This window comes from Meriones unguiculatus, chromosome 3 (assembly GCF_030254825.1).
Source record: "Meriones unguiculatus strain TT.TT164.6M chromosome 3, Bangor_MerUng_6.1, whole genome shotgun sequence".
In the NCBI taxonomy this organism is placed as follows: domain Eukaryota; kingdom Metazoa; phylum Chordata; class Mammalia; order Rodentia; family Muridae; genus Meriones; species Meriones unguiculatus.
In genome coordinates this window covers 33,691,679-33,706,391 of record NC_083351.1, presented here as the reverse complement: position 1 = coordinate 33,706,391, position 14,713 = coordinate 33,691,679, and the positions used below count along the sequence as shown (strand labels likewise).

Sequence of the window (14,713 nt, the reverse complement as noted above, 5' to 3'; positions counted from 1 at the left end):
CCTGGATTGCCTTATACTCTGGATATAGGCATCCTGCCAGTTCCCACCCCCTAGCCACACCTAACAGCCAGCAGCTACCCAAACTGGACTGAGTGCCATAGGGTGGAGATAGCTGCCTCAAAGCTCATAAACAACAGAGGAGAGAGCCTGACTGACTTCCACCAAAACATAGCTTAACAGAAACCAGGCCGTGAACATCCCATCTTGGTTTCTTGGAGAAAAGAACAGAGGGCAGTTCTTGGTGTGGTCATTAGCATAAAAACTGCCTCTTTATTTTACAAGGACCTTGCATTTCTGAGGGACTTTATACACATTGTCTCACTTAACCAACCCAAAGAGATCACAGGCATGTATTCTTTATATCTGTTTCCCAGATATGATCATCTGTGCTTTCTCATTAGACAGCTCCCACTGTCTGATGAGATTACCTTAGGGACTGTTACAGCCCCAGAAGGATCAGAGGAAGATAAGCTACCCCCAAACCCATAGTACAAGCTGGACAGGAATATATAATATACTCTCAAGGTGATGAGGATTAATCATCAAGTCCTTCTTGAATGGATGGAGCTACTCAGACCCAGTAAGGAGTAGAGAAAGGTCCAGTTTCTCACAAAGGCAGTGGCCACTCTGAATGCCACAGCCAAGGGCTCTGTTGAAGGGCAATCTTAGCTGAAGCACCTACCTTGCCAGGGAATGTCTGCTGTTTCTCCCTCCAATGTAGAGTTGTATCATCCTGGGCAACCACAGAACACAGAATTCACCACCAGTATCTTGGTTGAAGTTCTTTGACAAAAGGCTCCTTTCAGAAGGGTAGATGGGGTTGGAAAGCATCAAATGTGCTCTGACATGGCATCTGTAAACTAGCAACAGCAAGAAGCTCATCAACAATCTTGCATGAAGGAGCAATAATGGAGTTCCCACAAACTGGTTAGAACTGCATTGCTAGGCATAATGCTGGCAAAGGCAACTGTGACCCAAACCCTTTCTTTTTTCCACTTTTCAACCTCCTAGTGGTATCCCCCATGAATCAACCAAATCAGAAAGGAGGTAGCAAGGACATAAAAGAGAACCAATCTGTGGGAGTCAAATTTTCAGTATGGACAGAAAAACGAAGACTGAGTGGAGTGCAGAGGTGACAGGGCCAAACCAGGACACAGATGGACTTGGAACTCCAACAGTAGATCCTGACTAAGAAAATGGTGAGTTGTCAACCTGGCTTCCTTTTCCCTTCTGTCAGAGCAGACTAGGGAGATAGCATAGCCAAACCTACCCAGAGGCAGAGAAACAAGAGATAACATGGTGAAGGAAACTCCAAAAGTTTCTTCTTTACTCTCTGGCAAATGGCAAAGAGACAACTTGTTGGTGGTGGTGTTCTTATATCAGTCAGGGGCAGAGCAGATGGCAGTCCCTTATTTATCTTGGCTTGATGCCTGCTTGGTGGCCAAAGCTGTTTTGTGTTTAGGACTCATAAAAATCAAATCAAATCCAGACAGCACAGCATGGGAGGAGGAAGACAGACAGAGATCTGTGGACTGCCATGCCACCCAAAGACACGCTTTCCAGGGCACAGCACAAGCGGACCATAGACACCCACTTGCCACCACGCCACACAACAAGGATGAAAGATGCCGCCCAGGTAGCTGCCAGCCATGTGGCCAGCCTGGAGCTGGAGCCACCACAATGTGCAAGTATGTGGTGATCAGATGGGAGAGAATGAGAAATGGAGCAGCTTAAGCATTATGAAGAGAAACATAACTAGAGGCTCAAGGATGGAGAGGAGTAGCCTCCTGTAACAGACCACAGCTTCCATGATAAGATTTTTCTATATTTTCTTTGTTTGCTTGCTTGCTTGTGTGTTTTTTATTTGGAGGGGAGGTTTCAAGGGTGAAGGGCAGACATAAGGGAATGCTGAGATGAGCAGGACTGGGGTGCATAATGTGAAATTCACAAAGAATCAATAAATTTTTAAAAATTTTTCCTCTCTATCGGTTTGTCCCACTTCTGAAAATTCATATTTAAGTCTCACTTTATCCCAATGAAAACACAGTTCACCCAGGTCAGAGAACTAGGGAACATGATGAGCCATATGCTGACTTTGGCATTTTATAGTGATTTATATATGAGCATGGCCCCACAAGGAAGTGTGTTCAGGGATGCGTTTGAGAGTAGACCTAAGGGAGAGCTAAGCTGATTAAGAAGTCATAGCCCTTGTCAAAGACCATGTGGGGCTCACTTGGATGTGAAAAAGGCCAGCCTAGAAAGCTTCAAGTGGTTAGAGTTACTTTGGATGAATAAATCCCCAGCATCATTTTCCTTCTACCTAGTGCAATGAATTTACAGCCTTGGGGATATATTGGCCTTACCCCAATTTCAGAATGACCCTGTGTTTATATAATACAACAAACATTTTACACACAACCGTATACTTCTTGCTACAATCTGACAGCTAGTTACCCTTCTAGGGAAAAGGGCAGGTCACCCAGGGCCAAAATCATGGGTTAGACAACAGCCAACTCCAAGATTCTGATTCCATCTATTTCTGGCCATCTTATCAGTATAATTAAAGATATCTAAAACTTATTCACCTACCCATAGTCATATCTATCTATCTATCTATCTAACTACCTATCCATCTATATATCTATGTGTGTGTGTGTGTGTGTGTGTGTGTGTGTGTGTGTCTGGCAAACTAGGAGACAAGAGGTTGTCGCTGGTAGCCTCAGAGATTCTGCTTATCTTATCATGCTAGAAACAAGGCCTATCACACAAACCCTACTCCCCACTCCCTGGCTAAAGTCTAGCAGCTGCTCACACTTCTAGGCAAAAACAAGTGACCACATAACTAGAGTCAAAGGTTGAAGAGCAGGTAGCTCCTTAGTCCTACCCTGAAAGGCACCCCTATGCTTTACCATATGAATAGTGAACCATGGAATTCCTGTATACTTCCCTGGAGGTTCCATCCACTGGTATTAGCCAAGCTCTCATAGCTGTCACAGAAAACATTTGCTGTGAAAAGAAACTTGGAGATAAGCCACAATCAAAGCATGTGCTGTAACAGGCTGAAACTGGGACTCCAAGGCAGATTCTTCATCTCTCCTCAACTTCAGGTTCAGTAATATCAACACTAGCAGGGCTAACAGCCACCCACAGCACAACACCACTCTTATCTACAGCTCTCTAGACAGTCAGCTGACACTCAAGGCTCTTCAAGTCAGGTAAACTGAGAAAGTCATTAGTATAGTTGTTTGCCTTTCTTAATTCATTCATTTTCATTTGTGTGAGTATGTATGAGTGTGCACCACACATGTGTGCTCGGTGCTACTGAGGTCAGAAGAGGATCTCAGATCACCTGGAACTGGAGGTTCAGATGGTTGTGTACCACCATGTGGGTACTGAAAATCAAACCTGGGTCCTCTGTAAGAGCAGCAAATGTTCTGAACCACTGAGCCATCACTCCAGCCCTGAGTATAGATTCTTAATGAAGGAAGTAGGATGCAAATAATATTCAAAGACATGCTGGAGCAGCATTCTCTGCTGAAAGTGAATGTTGAAACACTCGGGGAGCTTTGAAATACCAGCCACCATTTCTAGACCCCTGTCCTCTGTACTGATTCATCACTTTCTGGTCAATGAGCCCTCTTCACTGGGTTCTTACAAGGAATATGTCATCATGGAAACTCCCTATGCACACTGGAAAGCTGTTGTACTACATGAAACATGATCATGTACAAAGTGGGTGAGATAACAAGGGAGAGCCGTGCCCCATGCTGGCATCTGGAATTTTCTGATCTTTGTGTTCTACAAAGCTCCTTCCCTTCCACTCAGACTGCATTTTCTCAGAGACAGTAATGGCCACCTTTGAATGAGTATCTTGGTCATTAAAGTGTGAAGGGAGAAGAGAGATGGTAAAGCTGGTGAGAGCAGGAGAGCAGTCAGAAATCTGAGGCCTCTGAGCTGGATCAAGTCAATTATTCCACAGGCCCTCTCCTGAGTTGAGGCTCCAGAGAATATAAGACTTCTTCCAAGATGCTCCGGTGCCCATACACACACACCAACACATCACAACGATAGCTTTGCCACATTCTCATAAGACTATAACATGATAGAGAAGACATATTTTCTCTCTCTTTCTCCTCTCTCTGTGTTTCTCTGTCTCTGTCTCTCTCTCTGTCTCTCTCTCCCCCCACCATCACCACAACAACATCAAAATAACAAGAATAAAGAATCATTGGTCCCCCATCCAGAAAGGCAAAGAGGATGGACATCAGAAGAAGAAGAAAACAGGAAACAACCTAGGAACCTACCACAGAGGGCCTCTGAAAGCCTCTGCCCTTCAGACTATCAAAGCAGATGCTGAGCCGGATGGGCAACTGTTGGGCAGGTGAACGGAATTTTAGGTAAGAACTGGGAAATAGTAAGAGCTGGAGAGGACAGGGTCTCCACAAGGAGAGCAACAGAACAAGAAAATTTGAACATAGGGAACTTCCCAGAGACTCATACTCCAACCAAGGACTATTCATGGAGATAACCTAGAACCCCTGCACAGATGTAGCCCAGGGCAGTTCAGAGTCCAATTGGGTTACATAGTAATGTGAAGAGGGACTGCCTCTGACATAATCTGATTGGCCTGCTCTTTGATCACCTCCCTCTGGGGGGGGGAGCAGCCTTACCAGGCCACAGTAGAGGACAATACAGCCACTTTTGATGTGAACTGACAGACTAAGATCAGAAAGGAGAGGAGAACCTCCCCTATTAGTAGACTTGGGGAGTGGCATGCAAGCAGAGGGAGGAGGGAGGGTGGGATTGGGAGGAAAGGAGGGAGGGGCTTATGGGGGGATGCAGAATGAATAAAGTGTAATTGATGAAAAAAAAGAATCATTGGTCATTAACATCTCCCAACATCGATGGACTCAGTTCCCCAATGAAAAGACACAAGCTAACAGAATGGATGCAAAAACAGGAAACACCATTCTACAGCATACAAGAAACACACCTCAGCAACAAAGCTAGACATTACCTCAGAGCAAAAGGCTGAGAAAATGTTTCCCAAGCAAATGGACCCAAGAAGGAAGCTAAGGTAGCCATTCTAATATCTAATAAATTAGACTTCAACCAAAATTAATCAAAAGGGATGGAGAAGGATATTTCATACTTATCAAAGGAAAAATCCACCAATGTGACATCTCAATTCTGAACATATATGCTCCAAATGCAAGGGTACCCACATTTGTAAAAGAAACATTATTAAAGCTAACATTACTTACATTACTAGTGGGAAACTTCAACACCCCACTCTCACTAATGAACAGGTCATTGAGACAGAAGCTTAGCACAGCCATACCACTGAAAACAGCAATAGTCATGAAACCAGCAGAGCTGCTTGACACAGTTCCAGGAAAGCTGAGTGGATTGCTGCAATCACTGTCCTTCTAGCTATAACTTCTGGGTGTTGGTCTCAGCATGTCACATTATTGATGACTTTCTGCATTCCATTCAATTCATGTCTTTTCCTCAGAAATATTATGTCTAAGTCTTTTCAGGAAAATCCTCAAATTGGCTTTATTTGGCCACTTCTTGGAAGTCTTCCATATCTTCCATATGCCCTGGAGATCATTAAGCACAGATACGCACAGAGATAGATGAGGCCATTACTCCATTCATCTTCATGGTATATCTGTCTCTGAGGTAACTCAAACGGCATAACTAGTGCAGGGTAAACAGAGACAATTGACAAACTGACTGACCAGGAGAATATGTTACAGACTCACAGTCTTTTATTATAGGCTTAGAGCTCTCTGAAAATGTAGTTTAAAGACAGGGGTTCATACAGGGTTCACCCCTAGAGGAATAAGAATTCAGTGAACAAAGACAGACTGACTAAAAGCTTTTCCTACTTTATAGCAAAGCTGATGATACATATAGGGAAGGGAGTTGGCATTAGCATTGCTTTCATAAAAAGACCGGTCCAGACATTTTTTGTTTGTCTGCAATGCTTTCAAACAGCAAACTTTGCCAGCCTAAAAGCAGGCTGTCGTATAATATATGTGTTTGCTTTTGGAGGAGACATTCTTTAGATTCTTTAAATTGGAGTTATAGGGCTAATAATAAGAATATTTTTTTTTGTATTTTTTAATTGTGACTGCTCTTGTAATCCTGAGCATGTAATCAAACACATACTCTGTATCACTTGGATAATCACTGGTGTTATAGATGTAAACATGTTTTTGTTTTGTTTCGGTGTAGGATATAGGACTGATTCAGATTGTCCACAGCAGCAAACTATTTGACTGGTGCAGGCTCTGGGAGAGGGCCTTTGCCAACTGCCAATAGTTTAAATCTGAGGACTCTGGAAAGGGATTAAATGCCAGGGCCCAGAGAGGAAAGGGAGCTCCAATGAAGAAGGCTGCTGGTGCTTCCCCCTTTGCTGCTGCTGGTTGCTGTTGATACAATTGAGAAGAAGTTGGAGATATCGTGAACAGAGTACTAAGCTTGCTGCAAGGAACCCAATGACCCTAACCAGCAAGAAGTAGCTAAAGAAAACTCTACCCCCTGTCCCCACTCTTTCTCTTGTCCCTGTTATTGGGGTGTTGGAAGGGATTGGGGTGGAGAAGGGAGAAAGAGATATTAAGAAACGAAAATAAAATAGATTTAAAATGTATGCCTACACATTGATCTGTCTTTGTTCTGTGAAACTTATATAAATAAAGACGCACCAGGTTGCTAGAAGTCAGAGCCACAGAAGCACCTTGATTGCCAGAAAGTCAGAGCTGCTAAATTCCCCTGACCATCACCAGACTCTCTCTCTGCCCTCTTCAACTCCTCATCTCCTCTGTGGGCTGCCATGTCAGCAAAGACCTTCATGCTGGGGAAGATGCCCAGGAAGGCCCTGGCAGTAACTAAACAGAGAATAATGAAACTAACAGATGTCATGAATCATATGGACCTAATAGATACCTACAGAACATTTCAACCAACACAGAAGAATAGATATTCTTCTAAGTACCTCACAGAACATTCTCCAACATTGACGATATGGTTGGCTATAAAGCAAGCCTCAACACATACAAGAAAAATAAAATAACCCCTCGCATCTTATCAGACCACCATGGATTAAAGCTGGACTGTAATGCCAGGTTCATCAGATCTCTGATATGCTTGAGGACAAGCATATCTGAATTATTCTTTATTTTTATTTTAATTATTTATTTTAAATTGCATCCTATAAAACAGAATGTCACAATCTCTACTTTTGGCATATTCCTTAAATAAATGTTTTAGAACCATATTTATCTCAAATAGATCTACATAGGCAAACTTCATAATTATCCATCCTAGGCTTAACTTTAAAAACATAAACAAAAGACTAGATAAAATTTATTCTTATAAGTAACCACAATCATTAGCACAACTTCAAATATCTTTCTGAACTAATCTCAAAGCAAAACTTCCAATCAGATACAATACATAGATGGGCCAGCAAATCTTTTTTTTCCTATCATACTGCATTAAGACTGAACAGCAAAAAAGCATAAAGGACAAAAGTTTCATTTGGCATTAAATGCAGAACTAAACACAGCCAGCAACCTTAGCGGAGACAGACCCTGGCCATTTCAAACCTATGGGCCAGAAAGAAACAGCATCAAACCATTTATACAGGAACTAGCAACCAGGCATATATTTTACATAATAATTAACGATGACTTAACTATAACCCTGTATAAACCTGGGCTAAAAAGCATAAGAAAACATTTTGCATTGAACAAACATCAGCCTTTTAAATGAAGAGTTCTTTCTCAAATCATACTTGCAGGTGAAAAAATAAAGCAAATGCAGTTCATACCTTCTATAACATTCTATTTACCTTCAGGTTAAGCTTTTCCCAGCTCCATTTTTTTGATTTAACCAGACATTTTTCTTGATTTTTCAGAACATATAAAAGTTTTCATCACAACCCTTTTCATTATTTTATCATTCTGACATAATCCATTATAAAAACTGCAATTTTCCCATTTGGCTCAAATAGTATGGCTTGATTTCATTTGGTAAAATTAACAAAATAAATATCAAAGTCTTTTGTCTTCCCCCAAAGGATTGAAAAACTGTTCCAAGTTCCCTATTAGAATGGCCAAGGTCATTGTCTAAAATACTTGATAAACTTTAAAATATTTCATAGCCTTAAACATATTTTTAAACCTGTTTTTGCAGGTTAAAAAAAAAACACATTTTTAAAAGAAATCTGTTTTTGCAATATCAAAATAAAGTATCCTTTTGAGGAATGAAGTCATAAAGTATAACCATAATTTTTAAAGTCAAAACCAAATTTTGTCAATGCACACAATTCAGTACTTTTAAAATCAATACCAAGTGTATTATTTTGATGTTGGCTGCCAGCAAGAAAAGTTCTTGTATACAAACACATGGAGGTGCAGTTTCAATACTTTATATAAACAGAGTTTCAAACCTTATTTTTATAAACCTGGTTTTTAAGACAGGACAGACATTATCTAAAGTCTTAATACATTTAATAATCAATAATCAGACATCAAGAAATATAGAACATAGTAAACTTACATATTCAAAACAAACAGACAAAACTGTAAAACTCATTTTTATTCCCTTTAGCTGTACTTTCAAGGGAGGAACACCTTGCTATCTGCTGAATCCAATTTTCATGAATCCAATTTTCATAGAGGCTTGTAGCTTTCTTACCTGAGAAGCTGCTGTTGCCCCTTTGAGAGCTGTCTGCTTGCACAGAAGCCTTAAACGTTTTCTCAAAACCTATTTTATCCATTTCAGCAGTAGCATCAGTCTTAAGGTTGGGTACCATAGGGGCTGGCATCCCACATATAAACTCAAAGGGAGTTAACCTTAGCTGGTAAGGGGAATTCCTAACCCTATAAAGGGTAAAGGGGAGGAGCATCACCCAGTCAGTGCCAGTCTCCAAGGTCAATTTAGTCAAGGTCTCTTTTAATATTCTATTCATCCTCTCTATCTGTCCTGAACTTTGGGGCCTATATGCACAATGCAATCTCCAATCTGCCCTAATAAACTTAGCTACATTCTGACTTACCTTCGGCACAAATGCTGGTCCATCACCTGATCTCATCATGTGAGGAAAGCCATACCTGGGCAAAATGTCCTTCAACAGCTTCTTTGCCACAACCTGGGCAGTCTCATAACTGCTTTTCCTCAGAACTGTGCCTGTTATTGTACACTCTCTCAGTTACCTCAACTAAATCTTGCCGCATTTGTCCTGTTCTCTCCCTTCTCTGTAATTTCTTTTTTATGTCTGGAGCAGACTAATTAATGAAAGCCAAAGCAACCATACCAGTATGTCCAGGATTCTCTGGATCTATCAAGAAAGGCAACTGGACTTTCATCCATTCCCTGTCTGACATCATACATCTTGGCCAAATTAGTGGGCCATCTTGTGGCCGCCTTGAGACCTGCCAACAGAGCCTGGTGGTAGACTAGGAGACAATCCCTACCAGCAGCCATGTTGTAATCCCAGTTGGGCCTCTTGTAAGGAAAGTAATCATCAATATGGGCTTGATCTGTGCTTGGGACTCCTGTAGTGTCTGAGACATTTTTGTGTATTTCTGAAATATATGTCCACACTCTTCTGTGGCAGACAAAGCTCTTAAAAGCTGTTGACAATCGTCCCAGGTGGGCTGGCGAGTAAAAAGAACAGTTTCAAAGAGATCAATCAAATCCCTAGAATTGTCAGAGAACTTGGCATTCTGAGTTCTCCAGTTATCTGGTTCCCCAGAGGGAGAGGCTACCCAGCAAGCTCTGGGTCTTTGGTGCTGGGCCAGATGGTGGTTCCAACCTGGATAAAGGGGCTGGAGCTGGCTGAGGAGTGGGAGGAAGAGAAGGTGGAAAAATTATTTCCATGGGAGTCCCATCCTGCAAAACAGAGTAAAGGGGGGAGGGGTTTAGGGTCTGTGGAAGGAGGATTGTTAGTGGGGGTAAGAAAGGGCTCGATCCATGGAGATGGATGAATCACTAGATTCTTCCAAACTACAATATAGGGCACTTGGTCTGGGTGCCCACATGCTTTCTGAAAGACTCTATCCTCCACTGCAAGGACAGTGGGAAGGTGGAAAGTTTCTTCTGGAGGTCAGCCCACATTGGGGTGGGCCATTCTAAGCTGCAAAACGTCATCATTTTTCCTTTCCTCACATCAACTGAAAGACCGTGACCTCTAATCTTAACTTCTCCCAAATGAGTCAGAACCAAATCAGGGGGTTTGGAAGTATTCCGTCCCATATCATCGGTCAGTCTTTTCATCAGAAGAATTCAGGAAAATGAAAAGAAATAAAGAGGACAATTTCAACAAACAGTTAAGTCACACATAAAAGGAGCTGGCCATCTCAGACAAAAGCGAAACTAAAGACAATAAATCACAGCCTGTACTTGGGCTAATATCCCGGGACAAAACTGCAATCACAGAAACAGCCATCTCCTGGTGGTCTCTGAGGGTCCCATGAACCTGGCATTACAGGACTTTAACAACAACAGAAACAACAGAAAGCCTATGAACTCATGCAAACTGAACAACTTCCTATTCAGTGATCACTGGGTCAGAGAAGTAAAGAAATTAAAGACTTTCTAAAATTCAATGAAAATGAAGGCACAATATAACCAAGCTTATGGGACACAATGAAAACAGTGCCAAAGAGAAAGTTCATAGCACTAAATGTCTTCAGAAAAAATGAAAGAGAACTCACACTTAGCAACACCTGAAAGCTCTACAAAAAAGAAGCAAACACACCCAAGAGGAGAAGAGGAAATAACCAAACTCAGGGCTGAAATCAATAAATTAAAAACAAAAAGAACAATACAAAGAACCTACAAAACCAAGAGCTAGATCTTTGACAAAATCAACAAGATAGACAAACCCTTAGCCAAACTAAAAGAAAGAGAGACAGTATCCAAATTAGAAATGAAAAGAGGGACAGACACTGAGGAAATTCAAAGAAACATTAGGTGTTATTTCAAAAGCCTATACTCTGCAAAAATTGAACATTTTAAATTAAATGAATAATTTCCTTGATAGATACCACTTGCCAAACTTAAATCAAAATCAGATAAATAATCTAAATAGACCTATAATCCCTAAGGAAATAGAAGAAGTCATTAAAAGTCTCCCAACCAAAGGAAAAAAAAAAAAAAAAGCACAAGACCGGATGATTTTAGTGCATAATTCTATCAGATTTTCAAGTAACCACTATATGAATACTTCTCAAACTATTCCTCAAAATAGAAGCAGAAGGAACATTGCCAAATTCATTCTATAAGGCCACAGGAACCCTGATACCTAACCTACGCAAAGACTCAACAAAGAAAGAGAATTTCAGACCAATTTCTTTCGCGAACACTGATGCAAAAATACTCAATAAAATACTTGGAAACTGAATTCAAGAACACATCAAAAATATCATTCACCATGATAAGTAGCTTCATCCCTAGAATACAGGTTCAATATGCAAACTTCCATTTATGCAACCCACCATATAAACAAACGGGGAAAAAAAAAACACCACATAATCATCTCATTAGATGCTGAAAAAAACCTTTCACAAAATCCAACACCCCTCTTGTTAAAAGTCTTGGAGAGATCAGGGATACACGGAGCATACCTAAAAATAAAAACAGCAATATACAGCAAACCAAAATCCAACATCAAATTAAATGAAGATAAGCTTAAAGCAATTCCACAGAAATCAGGAACAAGGCAAGGCTGCCCACTCTTTATCTATTCAATATAGAACTTGAAGTCCTAGCTAGAGCAATAAGACAACTAAAGTAGATCAAGGGGATACAAATTAGAAAGGAAGAAGTCAAAGTATCACTATCCATAGATGATATGATCTATGAGTGACCCCCAAAGTCTATCAGTAAAGTCTTACAGTTGATAAACACGTTCAGCAACATAGCTGGATACAAAATTGACTCAAAAAAAATCAGTAACCCCCCTGTACACAAACAACAAATGGGCTCAGAAAAAAAAAAAACAAAAACAAAAAAACGGGGAAACAGCACCATTAACAATAACCACAAATAATATAAAATATCTTGGTGTAACTCTAATCAAACAAGTGAAAGACCTGTATGACAAAAACTTCAAGTCTCTGAAGAAATAAATTGAAAAAGATATCAGAAGATGGAAAGATCCTCCATGCTCATGAATCAGTAAGATTAGCATAGTAAAAATGGCCATCTGACCAAAAGCAATCTACATATTCCATGCAATTCCCATCAAAATTACAATTTTTTTACAGACTTGGAAAGAGCAATTCTCAACTTCATATGGAAAAATTTAAAACCTAGAATAACTAAAACAACCCTGTACAATAAAACAACTCCTGGAAGTATCACCACGCCTGGTTTGAAGCTGTACTACAGAGCAATGGTAATAAAAACCACATGGTATTGGCATAAAAACAAACAGGTCCATCAATTGAATTGAATCAAAGACCCAGAAATAAACCCACACACCTACGGACACTTGATTTTTGGCAAAGAAACCAAAGCCATACAATGAAAAAAAAAAAAAAAGCATCTTCAATAGATGGTGCTGGTCTAACTGGCTGTCTACATGTTGAAAAATGCAAATAGATCCACACTTATCACCCTGCACAAAACTCAAGTCCATGTGGATCAAAGACCTCACCTTAAAACCGGATACACTAAATCTAACAGAAGAAAAGGTGAGCCGTATCCGTGAATCCTTCTGTTACAGAAGACAGCTTCCTGAACAGAACACCAACAGCTTAGGCACTACGATTAACAATTAATAAATGGGACCTCCTGAGCCAGATATAGTGTCGAATGCCTGGAATCCCAGCACTCAGGGAGGCAGAGGCAGGTGGATCACTGTGAGGTCAAGGCCAGCATTGTCTACAAAGTGAGTCTAGAACAGCCAAGGCTACACAGAAAACCCCTGTCTCTAAAACCCAAAAAAAAAAAAAAATAGAAAAATAAAAATAAATAAATGGAACCTCCTGAAACTGAAAAACTTCTGTGAGGCAAAGGACATTGTCAACAGAACAAAACAACAGCCTACAGATTGAAAAAATATCTTCACCAACTCTGTATCTGGGCAGAGGACTAATATCCAAACTATATTTTAAAAAACTGAAGGAATTAACACCAACAAACCAAATAATCCAATTAAAAAATAAGGTACAAAGCTAAACAGAAAATACTCAACAGAGGAATCTCGAATGGCCAAGAAGCGCTTAAAGAAATGGTCAACATCCTTTGTCATCGGGGAAATGTAAACAGAAACTGCTCTGAGATTTCATCTTACATGCATCAGAGCGGCTAAGATCAAAATCTCAACACATGCTGGCGGAGGATGTGGAGCAAGGGGAAACCTCCTCCATTGCTGGTGGGAATAAAAACTTGTACAACCACTTTGAAAATTAATCTGGCAGTTTTTCAGAAAACTGGATATAATCCTACCTCAAGACCCAGCTATACCACTCCTGGGCATATACCACAAGGACATTTGCTCAACTATGTTCAGAGCAGCTTTCTTTTTTTTTTTTTAATTAGTTACATTTTATAAACTCTGTATCCCAGCTGTATCTCCCTCTCTCATTCCCTCCCTCCCTCATTTCCTCCCTGCCCCTTTCCAAGTCCACTGATTGGGAGGACATCCTCCCCTTTCATCTGACCCTGTTTTATCTTCAGGACTGGCTGCAAAGTCCTCCTCTGTGGCCTAGCAGGACTGCTCCTCCCTTGGGGGTGGGGGGAGAGGAGGTCAAAGAGCCTGCCATTGAGTTCCTGTCAGAAATAGTCCCTGCTCCCCTTACTATGGGAAACCAATTGGTTACTGAGCTATCACGGGCTTCATCCGAGTAGAGGTTCGTTATATCCTTACATGGTCCTTGGTGGAGTATCAGTCTCAAAAAGACCCCTGTGCCCATATATATTTGGTCCTTGTGGAGCTCCTGTCCTCTCCACGTCATACTAACTCCCCCTTCTTTCATACGATTCCCTGAACTCTGCCGAAGGTTTGGTTATGAGTCTTGGTATCTGCTTTGATACACTGCTAGGTAGAGTCTTTCGGAGGCCCTCTGTGGTAGGCTCCTGTCCTGTTCCTTGTTTTCTCCTACGTCCAATGCAGCTCCCATTTGTCTTTCTAAGCCGAAAACAGAGTGACACTGGGTACCCCAACCTCTCCAGGTCAGGTCTCTGGTTCAGGCGTAGTTGACTAAAACTTAATGGACGCTGTAGTTGTGTGTGTGTGTGTGTGTGTGTGTGTGCCTTTATTTGTTTATAGTTTGGTGTTTGGTTTTGGGGGTGTTGTTTATTTTGTTTTCTTGGTCTCGGGGGTTGGTACTTGTATTGGTTTTTCATTTATTAGTTGAGAAAGAACGTAAAGTTGGGGGTTAGAAGGAGGGGGAGAAGATCTGAAAGGACTTAGGGGAGGAGGAGAATGATCAAAATGTATTTAAATTTAAAAATTGCTTTAAATAACAAAAATATAATAAAGAAAAGGTAAGAAGAAACTTTCGTTATAACAGATAAAGAACTAGAACCTTTCAAAGCTCTCCTATACAGTCCTATTTTTAATTAGTCCTCTAGTTAATGTTACAAATTTGTAATTTTCAGGCATCATAAATTATAATTTTTTTTACACAAATCCATTACAGGGACTGCAATAATCCGTACTCTCCTTTTCTTGTATCACTGCAGAAAA

At 40.7% G+C, this 14,713-nt stretch overlaps 1 non-coding gene across 1 annotated transcript; it reads left to right on the top strand.

Annotated features, from left to right (window-relative positions):
• Positions 1 to 1,328: 1,328 nt before the first annotated feature.
• On the top strand, positions 1,329 to 1,471 carry LOC132653346 (small nucleolar RNA SNORA48). Its single transcript, XR_009591113.1, has one exon. It is a non-coding gene; the product is annotated as a small nucleolar RNA SNORA48 (small nucleolar RNA).
• The last annotated feature ends 13,242 nt before the right edge of the window (positions 1,472 to 14,713 follow it).